Source organism: Nycticebus coucang, chromosome 14 (genome assembly GCF_027406575.1).
Source record: "Nycticebus coucang isolate mNycCou1 chromosome 14, mNycCou1.pri, whole genome shotgun sequence".
Lineage (NCBI taxonomy): Eukaryota > Metazoa > Chordata > Mammalia > Primates > Lorisidae > Nycticebus > Nycticebus coucang.
The window spans coordinates 81,000,063-81,012,656 of record NC_069793.1 but is presented as its reverse complement, the minus strand read 5'-3'; the positions used below and the strand labels follow the sequence as shown (position 1 = coordinate 81,012,656).

The 12,594-nt window shown below is 39.7% G+C and overlaps 1 pseudogene across 1 annotated transcript; it reads left to right on the top strand.

Annotated features, from left to right (window-relative positions):
* The first annotated feature begins 737 nt into the window (after positions 1-737).
* On the top strand, positions 738-3,252 carry LOC128565068 (heat shock protein HSP 90-beta-like; annotated as a pseudogene). The gene is made up of 3 exons (XR_008374202.1): positions 738-1,954; positions 2,269-2,941; positions 2,982-3,252. The product of XR_008374202.1 is annotated as a heat shock protein HSP 90-beta-like (transcript).
* Positions 3,253-12,594: the final 9,342 nt, after the last annotated feature.

The window sequence follows — 12,594 nt, the reverse complement described above, 5'->3', positions numbered from 1 at the left end:
TCCTGAGCTCAGAAGTTTCATGGAGTTAGGGTGCGCCTCCCTACCCCTTCCAGCACATGGATGGATACACCAATTTAGAAGCTGTCTAAATTTTCTTGTTCAAGATTTTCATGGTGTCAATCTCTACAACCTTATCCCCTTCCCAGGGGTTGGAGAGTGGGGCTGAAAGTTCCATCCCTCTAATCATTTGATCTTTTGGGTGACCAGCCCCAACCTGAGGATCCTACACTAAGTCACCATATTACCACACCCATAAACATAGGTGTGACCGAAAGAGGTTCATCACAAATAACGAAAGAGACTCCCATCATCCAGGAAATTCCAAGGGCTTTAGGAGCATTGTGCCAGGAGACAAAGACCAAACATATTTTTATATTATACCACAAAAGCCTAACTTCTTGGGTTTTTATCAGACCTTAACCTATCTGTGGGAATGGGACTGCACAGGCTCACGAAAATACCGTGATTTAATCATAGGACTACAGAATGCTTCACATTTCCTCAAACCTTAATACCATCTCAGTAAAAGCCCATTTACTGGATTTCTTTTACCCGGTTTATCATGTTAAGATTTTAACAAAACAGTAGTATACAAAGCACACACCCCAAAGAAGAAAGAAAGAAAGAAAAACAGCTTGAAAAAACTGAACACTCTTGAGTTACCCCTGCATAGCTGTGGTGTGGCGTGAGAGTTGGACAGCCCTGACCCACCTGATTTCTAATACTTGGAGCCCTGTTTCTTCAAGATGCCTGAAGAAGTGCACCGTGGGGAGTAGGAGGTGGAGACTTTTGCCTTTCAGGCAGAAACTGCCCAGCTCATGTCTCTCATCATCAATACCTTCTATTCCAACAAGGAAATCTTCCTTCGAGAGTTGATCTCTAATGCTTCTGATGCCTTGGACAAGATTCATTATGACAGCCTGACAGATCCTTCCAAGCTGGACAGTAGTAAAGAGTTAAAAATTGACATCATCCCCAACCCTCAGGAAGGAACTCTGACCTTGGTGGACACAGGCATTGGCATGACCAAGGTTGATCTCATAAATAATTTGGGAACCGCTGCAAAGTCTGGTACTAAAGCATTTGTGGAGGCTCTTCAGGCTGGGGCAGATATCTGCATAATTGGGCGGTTTGGTATTGGCTTTTATCCTGATTACCTGGTGGCAGAGAAAGTGGTCGTGATCACAAAACACAAAGATGCTGAACAGTATGCCTGGGAATCTTCTGCTGGAGGGTCCTTCACTGTGCCTGCTGATTGTGGTGAGCCCATCGGCAGGGGCACCAAAGTTATCCTCCACCTTAAAGAAGACCAGACAGTGTACTCAGAGAAGTAGTGGGTCAAAAAAGTAGCGAAGAAGCACTTGCAGTTCATAGGCTACCCCATCACCCTTTACTTGGAGAATGAACAAGAGAAGGAAATCAGTGACAATGAGGCAGAAGAAGAGAAAGGTGAGAAAGAAGAGGAAGATAAAGATGAGGAAGAGAAACCCAGGATCCAGATGAGGAGGATGACGGCAGTGAGGAGGAGGAGGAGGAGGAGGAGGACACTGATCCGGAGGAATTAAACAAAACCAAGCCCATTTGGACCAGAACCCCTGATGACATTACCCAGGAGGAGCATGGAGAATTCTACAAGAGCCTCACCAATGGCTGGGAAGACCACTTGGCAGCCCAGCACTTTCCTGTAGAAGGTCAGTTGGACTTCAGGGCTTTGGTCTTCATCCCTCATTGGGCTCCCTCTGACCTCTTTGAGAACAAAAAGAAAAAGAACAACATTAAACTATGTGTCTGTTGTTTGTTCATCATGGACAGCTGTGATGAGTTGATACCTGAGTATCTCAACTTTATCCGTGGTTGACTCTGAGGATCTGCGCCTGAACATCTCCCGAGAAATGTTTCAGCAGAGCAAAATCTCAAGAAGTGATTCGTGAAAACATTGTTAAGAAGTGCCTTTGTTATAGCTGAAGTGAGTGGAATAGAGAAACGCCAGCACACTGAGTCCAAATTAAGCAAAGTATTGATCAGCCAGGCTGAGAGCAGCCTCCCACCTCAGTCCCTCGATGGGGGAGCAGGGGGTGGAAAACTTTTATAAGGGGCTTCCAGTAAGGGAGGGGGAGTCCTTAATACAAGTTGAATTTTACAAGCGCCAACACCTGGTAAGAGGAGTGCTTCCAAGGGAAAGCTGGGTTTTTGCAGTTATTACTAAACTCCTTCAGCTGAGCTTCCTGTCTTAAAGGGGGTGTGTTGAAAGCCTTTAGCAAGATGGAGTTAGGGTCTAATACCTTGAGCTCTTTTCTAAGTTGGCAGAAGAAAATGAGAACTATAAGAAATTCTATGAGGCATTCTCGAAAAATTTAAAGCTTGGAATACATGAGAACTCCACTAACCAGCGACGCCTGTCTGAGCGGCTGTGCTATCACACTACCCAATCTGGAGATGAGATGACTTCTCTCTTAGAGTATGTCCCTCGCATGAAGGAAACACAGCAGTCCATCTATTACATCACTGGTGAGAGCAAAGAGCAGGTGGCCAACTCTGCGTTTGTGGAGCGAGTGTGGAAGCGGGGCTTTGAGGTGGTATACATGACTGAGCCCATTGAAGAGTACTGCGTGCAGCAGCTTAAGGAGTTTGATGGGAAGAGCCTGGTCTCAGTTACCATGGAGGGCCTGGAGCTACCCCAGGAGGAGGAAGAGAAGAAGAAAATGGAAGAGAGCAAGGCAAAGTTTAAGAACCTCTGCAAGCTCATGAAAGAAATCTTGGGTAAGAAGGTTGAGAAGGTAACAATGTCCAGTAGGCTGTGTCTTCAGCCTGATGCATCATGACTGGGACCTTCGGTCGGACAGCCAACGGGGAGCAGATCGTGGAAGCCCGGGCACTTCGGGACAACTCTACAATGGGCTATATGATGGGCAAAAACACCTGGAGATAAACCCTGACCACGTAACACACTCCTGCCTCACATCTAATCACCATGTGACTCCCCATCGTGGAGACACTGCGGCAGAAGGCTGAGGTGGACAAAGGCTGTCAAGAACCTGGTGGTACCACTGTTGGAAACTGCATGGCTCTCCTTTGGTTTCTCCTTTGAGGAATCCCCAGGCAAACTCCAACTGCATCTACCACATTGTCAAGCTAGGCCTAGGCACTGATGAAGGTGAAGTGACAGCAGAGGAACCCAGTCCTGCTGCTCCTGATGAGGTCCCACACCTTGAGAGTTATGAGGATGCATCTTGCATGGAAGAAGTAGATTAGGAGTTTATACTTGGATACCTTTTGCCCTCTGTATGGCACACCCATGGTTCCCACAGCCTTGAGTGGCCCTGTCCCCCTTGGCTTCCTCTGCTGATGTCTAGTTTTTCTTTTCTTGCCTGTCCTTATGTCTAAGGCAGGAAACATGAGTCTCAACCCCTATTCCCTCCCTAGTTTGACCAACGGGATTGGATGCTGCGTATTGTTTTTTGTTTATTTTGTTTTGGAATTGAAGTATGCAGAATAAAGAAGATGCCGTTTTATATAAAAGAGAGAGAGAGAGAAAGAAAAAACTGAACAAGCATCAGAACTAGAGTCGGATATGTTAAGGATTTTGGAATTATCAGGCTGTGAATTTAAACTATGAATAATATGCTAAGGTTTCTAATGTAAAAAGTAAACAACCTTTAAGAACAGAATGGAAAATGTAAGCAGAGTGATGAAGATTGGAATTCTAAGACAAAAATCAGAAAAAAATGCTAGAGATCAAAACACCCACACCAGAAATAAAGAATGCCTTTCAATGTGTACCTCCACAGGTTGAACTCAGCAGAGAAAAGAATCTCTGAATTTGAGCATTAACAAACTTCAGGATATAGTGGTGATGATATAAGGAAGTCAGGGTTACTTGAGGACACTTGTGCCCTGCATTTGCTCAGCTGCCTCCAAAGGGGTTTTCTCAAACTGGAGTAAACAAAGTGTTTTGCAATGGATACAATGGTGGCTCAACTGCGGCTTTTGTTTTCATTGATCCGTTACCCAAATTCTGTTCCTGTCACCTGTGTTCCCTATTCTGATCTCTGGCCTCAGATGAGAATATAAAAAGGAGAAGAAAGAAAGGAACTGAAGCAATATTTAAAGCAATAATGACTGAGAATTTCTCCAAATTAATGGCAGATACTAAATCACAGATCCAGGAAGCCCAGAGAACACCAAGCAAGATAAAGTTCCAAAGAACCTCACTAAACCTGAGGATATTATCTTCAAATTTCAGAAAAATTAAATTAAGTTAAAAAATCTTGAAAGAGGCCAGACAGAAAAGAATATCTTGCCCATGGAGAAATAAAGGTAACAGTCACATCTGACTTTACTTCAGAAATCCAACAAGCAAGAATATAGAAATATTTAAGTGTTGAAAGAAAAAGATAGCAACTTAGAATTCTGTCCCCTGGGAAATTATCCTTCAAAAGAGATGAAATAAAGACTTTCTCAGACAAATGAAAATTGAGGGGATTTGTTGCCAGTAGACCTGCCTTGCAAAAAATGCTAAAAGAAATTCTTCAGTGAAAAGGAAAATGGTATCAGTTAGAAACTTGGATCTTTTGTTTTTCTGAGACAAAATCTTGCACTGTTGCCCAGGCTGGAGTGCAGTGGCATCATCATAGCTCACAGCAACCTCACATTCCTGGGTTCAAGGGACCCTCCTGCCTCAGCTTCCCAAGTAACTGCGACTACATGTACATGCCACCACATTTGGCTAATTTTTCTATTTTTTGTAAAGACAGGGTCTCAATCTTGCTCAGGCTGGTCTCAAACTCCGGACCTCAAGTGATGCTCTTGCCTTGACCTTCCAAAGTGGTAGGATTACAGGCATGAGCCACCATGCCCAGCTGAAGCTTGGATCTACATAAAGCAAGGAAGAGATTCTGGAAAAGAATAAGCTAAGGTAAAATAAAAATTTTTGTTTTTCTTATTCTTAGTTTATCTAAGGCAACATTTTGTTCAAAATAGTAAAACAACAATGTATTTGATTATGCACATATGTGCGTGTGTGTATATAAGCTTATGTCGGCCTAGGTATAAGTGAAATGAATGACATAAGTGAGAGAAGGGAGGAATTGTAAGTATTTTATTATCAAAAAGTACTGGTGTTACCTGTGAAGTTGTATAGTGTTATTGGAAAGCAGACCTGAATTAGTTGCAAATGTATATAGCAAATTCTAATACAACCACTTAAAAAAGTAAAAACAAAACAAGTATAACTGATATGCTAAAAAGAGAGAGGAAATGGAATCAGATAAAATTCTTTTTTTTTTTTTTGAGACAAGAGTCTCACTATGTCACCCTCGGTAGAGTGCCATGGCATCACAGCTCACAGCAACCTCCAACTCTTGGGCTTCAGCAATTCTCCTGCCTCAGCCTCCCAAGTAGCTGGGAATACAGGCACCCACCACAACGCCTGGCTATTTTTTTGTTGTTACAGTTGTCATTGTTGTTTAGCTGGCCTGGGCCAGCCTTGGTGCATGTGGCCGGCTCCATAACTACTGTGTTATAGGTGCTGAGCCAGATAAAATTCTTAATTGAAATCACAAAGGCAGAAAAAAAGGTATGGAAGACAAAAATAGGAACAAAGTGTAAGGGCAACAAATGCAACACAGAAACAAATATATTAACATTAATTCAACTATATCAGTAATCACTTTAAATATCTATTGTGTAAGTGCACCAATCAAAAAAATATATTGTTAGAGTGGATTCACAAGCAAAATCTGACTATATGCTGTCTACAAGAACCTGTCCCCCCACCTTTTTTTGGAGACAGAGTCTCACTTTGTTGCCCTTGATAGAGTGCTGTGGCATAGCACAAAGAAACCTCAAACTCTTGAGCTCTAGCGATTCTCTTGCCTCAGCCTCCCAAGTAGCTGGGACTATAGGCGCCGGCTACAATGCCTGGCTATTTTTAGAGACGAGGTCTTGCTCTGGCTTAGGCTGGTCTCGAACTTTTGAGCTTTAGCAATCTACCCACCTCGGCCTCCCAGAGTGCTAAGATTCAGGCATGAGTCACCGCACCCAGCCAGAACCCCCCCTTTATTATTATTATTGTTATTTAGTTTTTTTATTTCCTTTTATAGTAGACCCGGAGTCTTGTTCTTGCTTAGGCTAGTCTCAAACTCTCCACCTCAAGTGATCTTCCAACTTCAGTCCTCCAGAGTGCTAGGATTACAGGTATAAGTTACCATGCCTGGCCAAGAATCCCACTTTAAATATAAATATATGTGTGTGTGTATTAGAAATAAAGTCTCTACAAAAAAAAAATAATAAAAAAAATAAAGATTTCTTCCCAGATCTTCTTTCGATAAATACATACATAAATAAATAAAAGAATGATGAAAAATATACCATCCTAACACTAATCAGAATCTAGGAGTAGCTATGTTAATTTCATGCAGAAGAGAGTTCAGAGTAGGGAAAGTATCAGGAATAAATAGGGACAATACATGGTGATAAGGGGTCAATACTCCAAGAAGACAACAATCCTAAATGTGTAAATGCCTAACAATAGAGCATTAAAACTGATAAAACTGCAAAGATCGAGAGATGAATAAAAACTGATAAAACTGCAAAGATCGAGAGATGAATGTAGCATTATAGTTGGAGACTGTAATACCCTCTATTAGAGACAGACAGATTCAGCAGGGTTGTTAGATATCAACCAGATATAATTGACATCTGTAGACTATGTTATGCAACAACAGCAGATTACATATCCTTCTCAAGCTCATATGAAACATTCACCAAGATAGACCACATTCTGGGTGATGAAATACACCTTAACAAGTTTAAATGAATAAAAATTGTACAGTTTTGAACTTGGAACAACAATGAAACTAAACAAAGTATCAGTAACAGAAAGGTAGCTGGAAAATTCACCAAAAGTTGGCTATTAAACAGTACTCTACTGAATAACACATAGGTAAAAAAAAAAAAAAAAATCTCGAGAAAAATTTAAAAATATTTTGAACAAAATAAAAATACAACTTATCCAAATTGGTAGGATATAGCAAAAGCAGTACTTAGAAGGAAATTTGTAGCTCGGACTGCATATGATAGAATAGAAGATAGACTAAATCAGTAAATCTAGGGTGGTGCCTGCGGCTCAGTGGGTGGGGCCCCAGCCCCATATACTGAGGGTGGCGGGTTCAAACCCGGCCCAGCTAAACTGCAACAAAAAAATAGCCCAGTGTTGTGGCAGGTGCCTATACTCCCAGTTACTCAGGAGGCTGAGGCAAGAGAATCGCCTAAGCCCAGGATTTGGAGGTTGCTGTGAGCTATGTGACACCACGGCACTCTACCAAGGGCCACTCATTTTATTAATGAGACTCTGTCTTTACAAAAAATAAAAATAAATAAAAATAATAAATCTAAATCAATAATCAATAATCTAAGCTATTAGTTTAGGAAAGAAAAAAAAAGAAGAGCAAGTTAAATCCAATGTGAGCAGAAGAAAAGAATTAGGGCAGAAATCAATGAAATTGAAAACAAGAAAAATCAAGAAAAGCAAAATCTGATTCTTTGAAAAGATAATAAAATCAACAAGCCTCTAGCCAGGCTAATGAGGAAAAAAAAAGGGATAAGACACAAATGACTAATATCTGAGAGGAAAGTGACATAACTAGAGATCCCAAGGACATTAAAAGGAATAAGAAACGTTATGAACAGCTCTATGCTCACAATTTAATAGCCTATATGAAATAGACTAATTCCTTGAAAGACATAGTCTGCCCAAACTCACATAATAAATAGACCATCTTGGGTGGCGCCTGTGGCTCAAAGGAGTAGGGCACCAGCCCCATATGCTGGAGGTGGCGGGTTCAAACCCAGCCCTGGCCAAAAACTGCAAAAAAAATAAAAAATAAAAAATAAATAAATAGACCATCTGAGTTGGTATACATATATTTAAAAAATTATATGAATAATTAATAACCTTCCAAAACCAAAAGCACCAGGCGCAGTTGGGTTCACTAGTAAATTATAATAAACATTTAAGGAAAAAAATTATACCAATTCTCTGTAACCTTTTTAAAAGATAAAAGGAGAGAAAATACTTCCTAATTCATTCTGTGAGGCCAGATTTATTCTAATATCAAGCCCAGACAAAGATATTATAACTACAGATCAATATCCCTCATAAATACAGATGAAAAAAATCCTCAAAAATTATGAGTAAATTGAACCCAAATATGTATAAAAAGAATTATACACCATGAACATGTGGGATTTACTCTAGGTATGCAAGTCTGGATTAGCATTTGAAAATCAATTAGTAAAATCTATCACCTGAATTGCCATTTAGTAAGTTTCAATGGTGTATTGAGCTCTTCATGGTAGTCATTTTGGCCTCTGTAAGTATTAGGACTTCTGGTCCGTTTTGTTGGATGATGATTTGTAAATCATCCAGTTTAGCAATGGCTGTACTGCAGCAGCATTGAAGACTCTGAAGATCATATGTCTGTTAACTGCAATGTCAACAGGCACTAAGACAAAATTATTAGTGCTTGCAAGCCATTTCAATGCCATATCAAAACTGGACGATGAAGAGATATGACATAATTTATTTGGATCTTCTTCATGTAATCAGGTGTCTTTTTCCTTTTAGTTTGGTTAGGGTTCATTCAACCTTCCCAGTGTATGAAGAACTAGTCCCATATCCAGTCAAGGATACTGGTCTTGAGAATACCATGAGTAAAGAACAAAGGTGCTCATTAACAATCAAGGACCTTAATTTAGAAATGGGGGGATAAAGTAAATAGTCAAGAGAATAAAGATGCACAGCCAAGAGGATAAATACAAAAGAAGAATATGGCAATCCGTGGTGCCTTGTTCCCACGGTCTTTTTCTAAGGACCTTGCGCTAGCCATTTAGTCTCATGAGACATCGACCTCTGGACGTGATCAAGACTCCCCTACATTCCTTTAAAAACTCTTCATGATCTGGTTGTATCTTTGGATCATCTCCCAAGCCTCTTTTTCTTCTTCTTTCTTTCTCTGGCTGCACTGGCCTTCTTGCAGTGCTGCAAACAAGTTTATCTTCTGTCATTGACCTCCTTATTCTCTTTATAATAGGTGATCTTCCCCACATTAATTTGCATGGCTAATTTCAACATCCACTGAAGTCAAATGTTACCTTCTTAGAAAGTCTTTTTCCCCTATCATCCTGGATTATTTTCCCAGCTTAATTTTTCTTCGTAGTACTTTACTACTTGTATTTGTTTCATAATTATTTCTTCTTTGTTATATATCCCACTTAAAAATAACCACTACGAAGACAGGAAATTGCTGTTTCTTTCACTGACATCCTTTCAGGACCTAGAACACTATCCAGCATGTATATGTATTGATTAAATGAATAAATAAAATCTACTACATACCATGCGCCAGCCATTTTACAGTTCTCAAATGGCTTAAATTTTTGCATGTCTGGCTCCCTCTGCTTAGAATAACTTTTCCCTGATCTCTTCATAATTTGTAATCATCCTTCAAAAATCAGTTTAAGTGTCTATGCCTCTGACACTTTCACTGATCTCTCAAAGCAGAATTAGGTGTTTTCGCTGTTCCTATTAATACTCTAATGCAATATCTCTAAAACAGTACTTAATACATCGTGTTAATATTTTATCTAAAACATTTCCATATCCTGAGAATTTGTCAGAGTGCTTTTCCCATAGTAAATTCTGAGTAAATGTTTAACTAATCTTATTTATTGAATGACAACTATGTGTTGAGCATTGTACTAATTTTTGTGTATGTATACAGCATTTTAATCCTGACAGGAAATCTTTAAGATATGTACTACTATTTCTGTATTATGTATGACGAGATAACTGAAATAACTTGCCCAGAGTTTTGAATCTAAGTTCAGACCTAAGTGTCTCTAACTCCAGATGCAGTGTTTCTCCCCTTGATTCAAATGAACTAATAAATCGTGTTCATTTTACTAATACCTATTGGTCAAATTCAATATTCTAATTTTAACATCAGGTTTAACTCTGATATTATTTTAGTTCAATGTTGCGTGTTCCTTTTTTTTTTGCAGTTTTTTTTTTTTGGCCAGGGTTGGGTTTGAACCTGCCACCTCCGGCATATGGGGCTAGTGCCCTACTCCTTTGAGCTAAAGGCACTGCCTTTTTGAAACAAAGTCTCACTTTGTCGCTTGGGCTATAGTGCCATGGCCTCAGCCTACCTCACAGCAACCTCAAAATTCTGGATTCAAGCAATCCTTCTGCCTCAGCCTCCCTAGTAACTGGGACTATAGTAGCTACAGGCCCACCACCACACCCAGCTAATTTTTCTATTTTTAGCAGAGATGGGGGTCTCTCTCTTGCTGAGGCTAGTCTTTAACTTCTGAGCTGAAGGGATCCTCCTGCCTTGGCCTCCCAGAATGCTAGGATTACAGGTGAGAGCTATCACATCTGGCCAGTGTTGCATGTTGTAATACAGTTTTACCTCATTCAGCTCTTGGGTTCCAGAGAAAAATGGACCCCAGATGTTTCAGCATCTTATGCATCCTGTTGTTATTCTGCTTTATAATTAGAGTTTTTGATGATGATTCAGGGTCAAAATTTGGTTACTATTCCCTTTTAAGAGATAGACTGTATTTAACAACTAGTCTACACATTATCTCTGAATGGCTATAAAAGGCCTAAATATATTGTAAGTCATATTGAAGTTATAAAATTAATATACCTGAAATAAAGGACAGTGTGTCAGGAGTAAGTGAATTACAGATAGTAAGGAGCCTCATATTTGTGAGAGAAGCTGGATGTTACCCTGATCATGTCTTTGTAGCCATGCTAGATAGAGCAGTTTACATTAAAGAGTTATTTGGAACTTTCATTATGAAAATTTTAGAAATACATGAAATAGTTTCATTAAGACTCAAGTAGTGAGAACCTTGGCTCAAAAGTTAGAAAGACCTGAGGTCTAATCCTATTTCCATCACTGAATTGCTGAGCAAACTCAAGCAAATTACATAATCTTCCTCAAGCCTCAATTTCTTAAACAATAAAATGGAACAAAAAGAAGTGTATTAGGCAGGATAGCTAATTACTGTAATAAACAGTATCAAAGTCACAGAGGCATAATTTAATGAAGCAAATCAAATCTAACACAGGTGTTTCCGGTCATGCAGTTTTTCTGGGCAGCAGTCCTTCAAGGATTGTTTGTAACCAACTCCAGGCTTCTTCCATTTCCTGGTTTCCACCTTCCCTAAATTCCATGTAGTCTTCATGCAGTTGGTAGATGGGGAAAGAATGAAGGATGCGTAGAAGGTTTTGAGACTTTATGAGCCAAGGCTTAAATGGCTTTCATTATTTTTGTCCACATTCTCAGGGACAGAAACCAGTCACATGACCTAAGCTAATCGCACTGTGGTCTGTGCTCAGGGGGAAAAGCAAACAGTTTGGAGCACACAAAGCTATCTCTGCCACTTAAGGTCAAGAAGTTCTTTTAAGGTGTAACTGGGATAATCCATATAATGTGCTTAGCATAGAGTAAGTAATCAACAAAGTTACATGTTATTATTATTATCTCAAGTATGTATGTCAGAAGCATGAATAAGTTTCCCACACTTGTACATAGATGGGGCTATGCTCTGAGAAATGTGTTGTTAGGCAATTTTGTTGTTACGTGAACATCATGGAGTGTACCTGCAAATTAGATGGTGTAGTCTACTACACACCTACCCCATATGCTATAGCCTATTGCTCCTGGACTAGAAACCTGTAGTGCATGTTACTATACTGAATGCTGTAGGTAATTGTAACGTGATGGTTAGTGTTTGTGTAGCTAAACATATCTAAACATAGAAAAGGTACAGTGAAAATACACTCTTATCATCTTAAGGGACCATCTTTACACATGCAGTTTGTTGACTGAAATATTATGTGGTGCATGACTACACTTTCTTGGAGGTTCTAGCAAGAGAAGTCAGCTACAAAAAAAGGTCTTTACCTTTTCAGAAGGTTAAGTAAGGTTACAATCTTTAACTGATTTGGCAGTATCAACAAGTGTAAATGTAGAAAGGTGAAGGAGAAAGGAGTTTCCAGGTGTTCACGCCAGCATAGTTAACAGCATGTTAAAAATGTATAATTTAGGTAACACCAATTTCTAAGAACAGTGAGAATAAGGAACTGGTGGATTTGGGAATGTTTTGGCTGTTTGTTTTTTTGAAATGGAGTCTCACTCTGTTGCCCTGGGTAGAGTGCAAACTCCTGGGCACAAGTGATTTTCCTGCCTCAGCCTCCTGAGTAGCTGGGACTACAGGGCACTCGCAACAATGCCCAGCTAGTTTTCTATTTTAAGTAGAGATGGGGTCTCACTATTTCTTAGGCTGGTCTCAAACTCCTAAGCTCAAGCAATCTACCTGCCTCCCAGAGTGCTAGAATTATAGGAGTGAGCCACCATGCCTGGCTGGGAATGTTTTTAAGTGAAATAATAGTAGCCAAAATTCTGGTCAATTTTCTCTTCCATATTCCTTTTTTCTCTCATTTTCTTAACTTTTAAGACATATGAAATACTGTCAACATTCCCCCAGTATAGCATACCTTTTCCTCTTCATTTTTTCCTC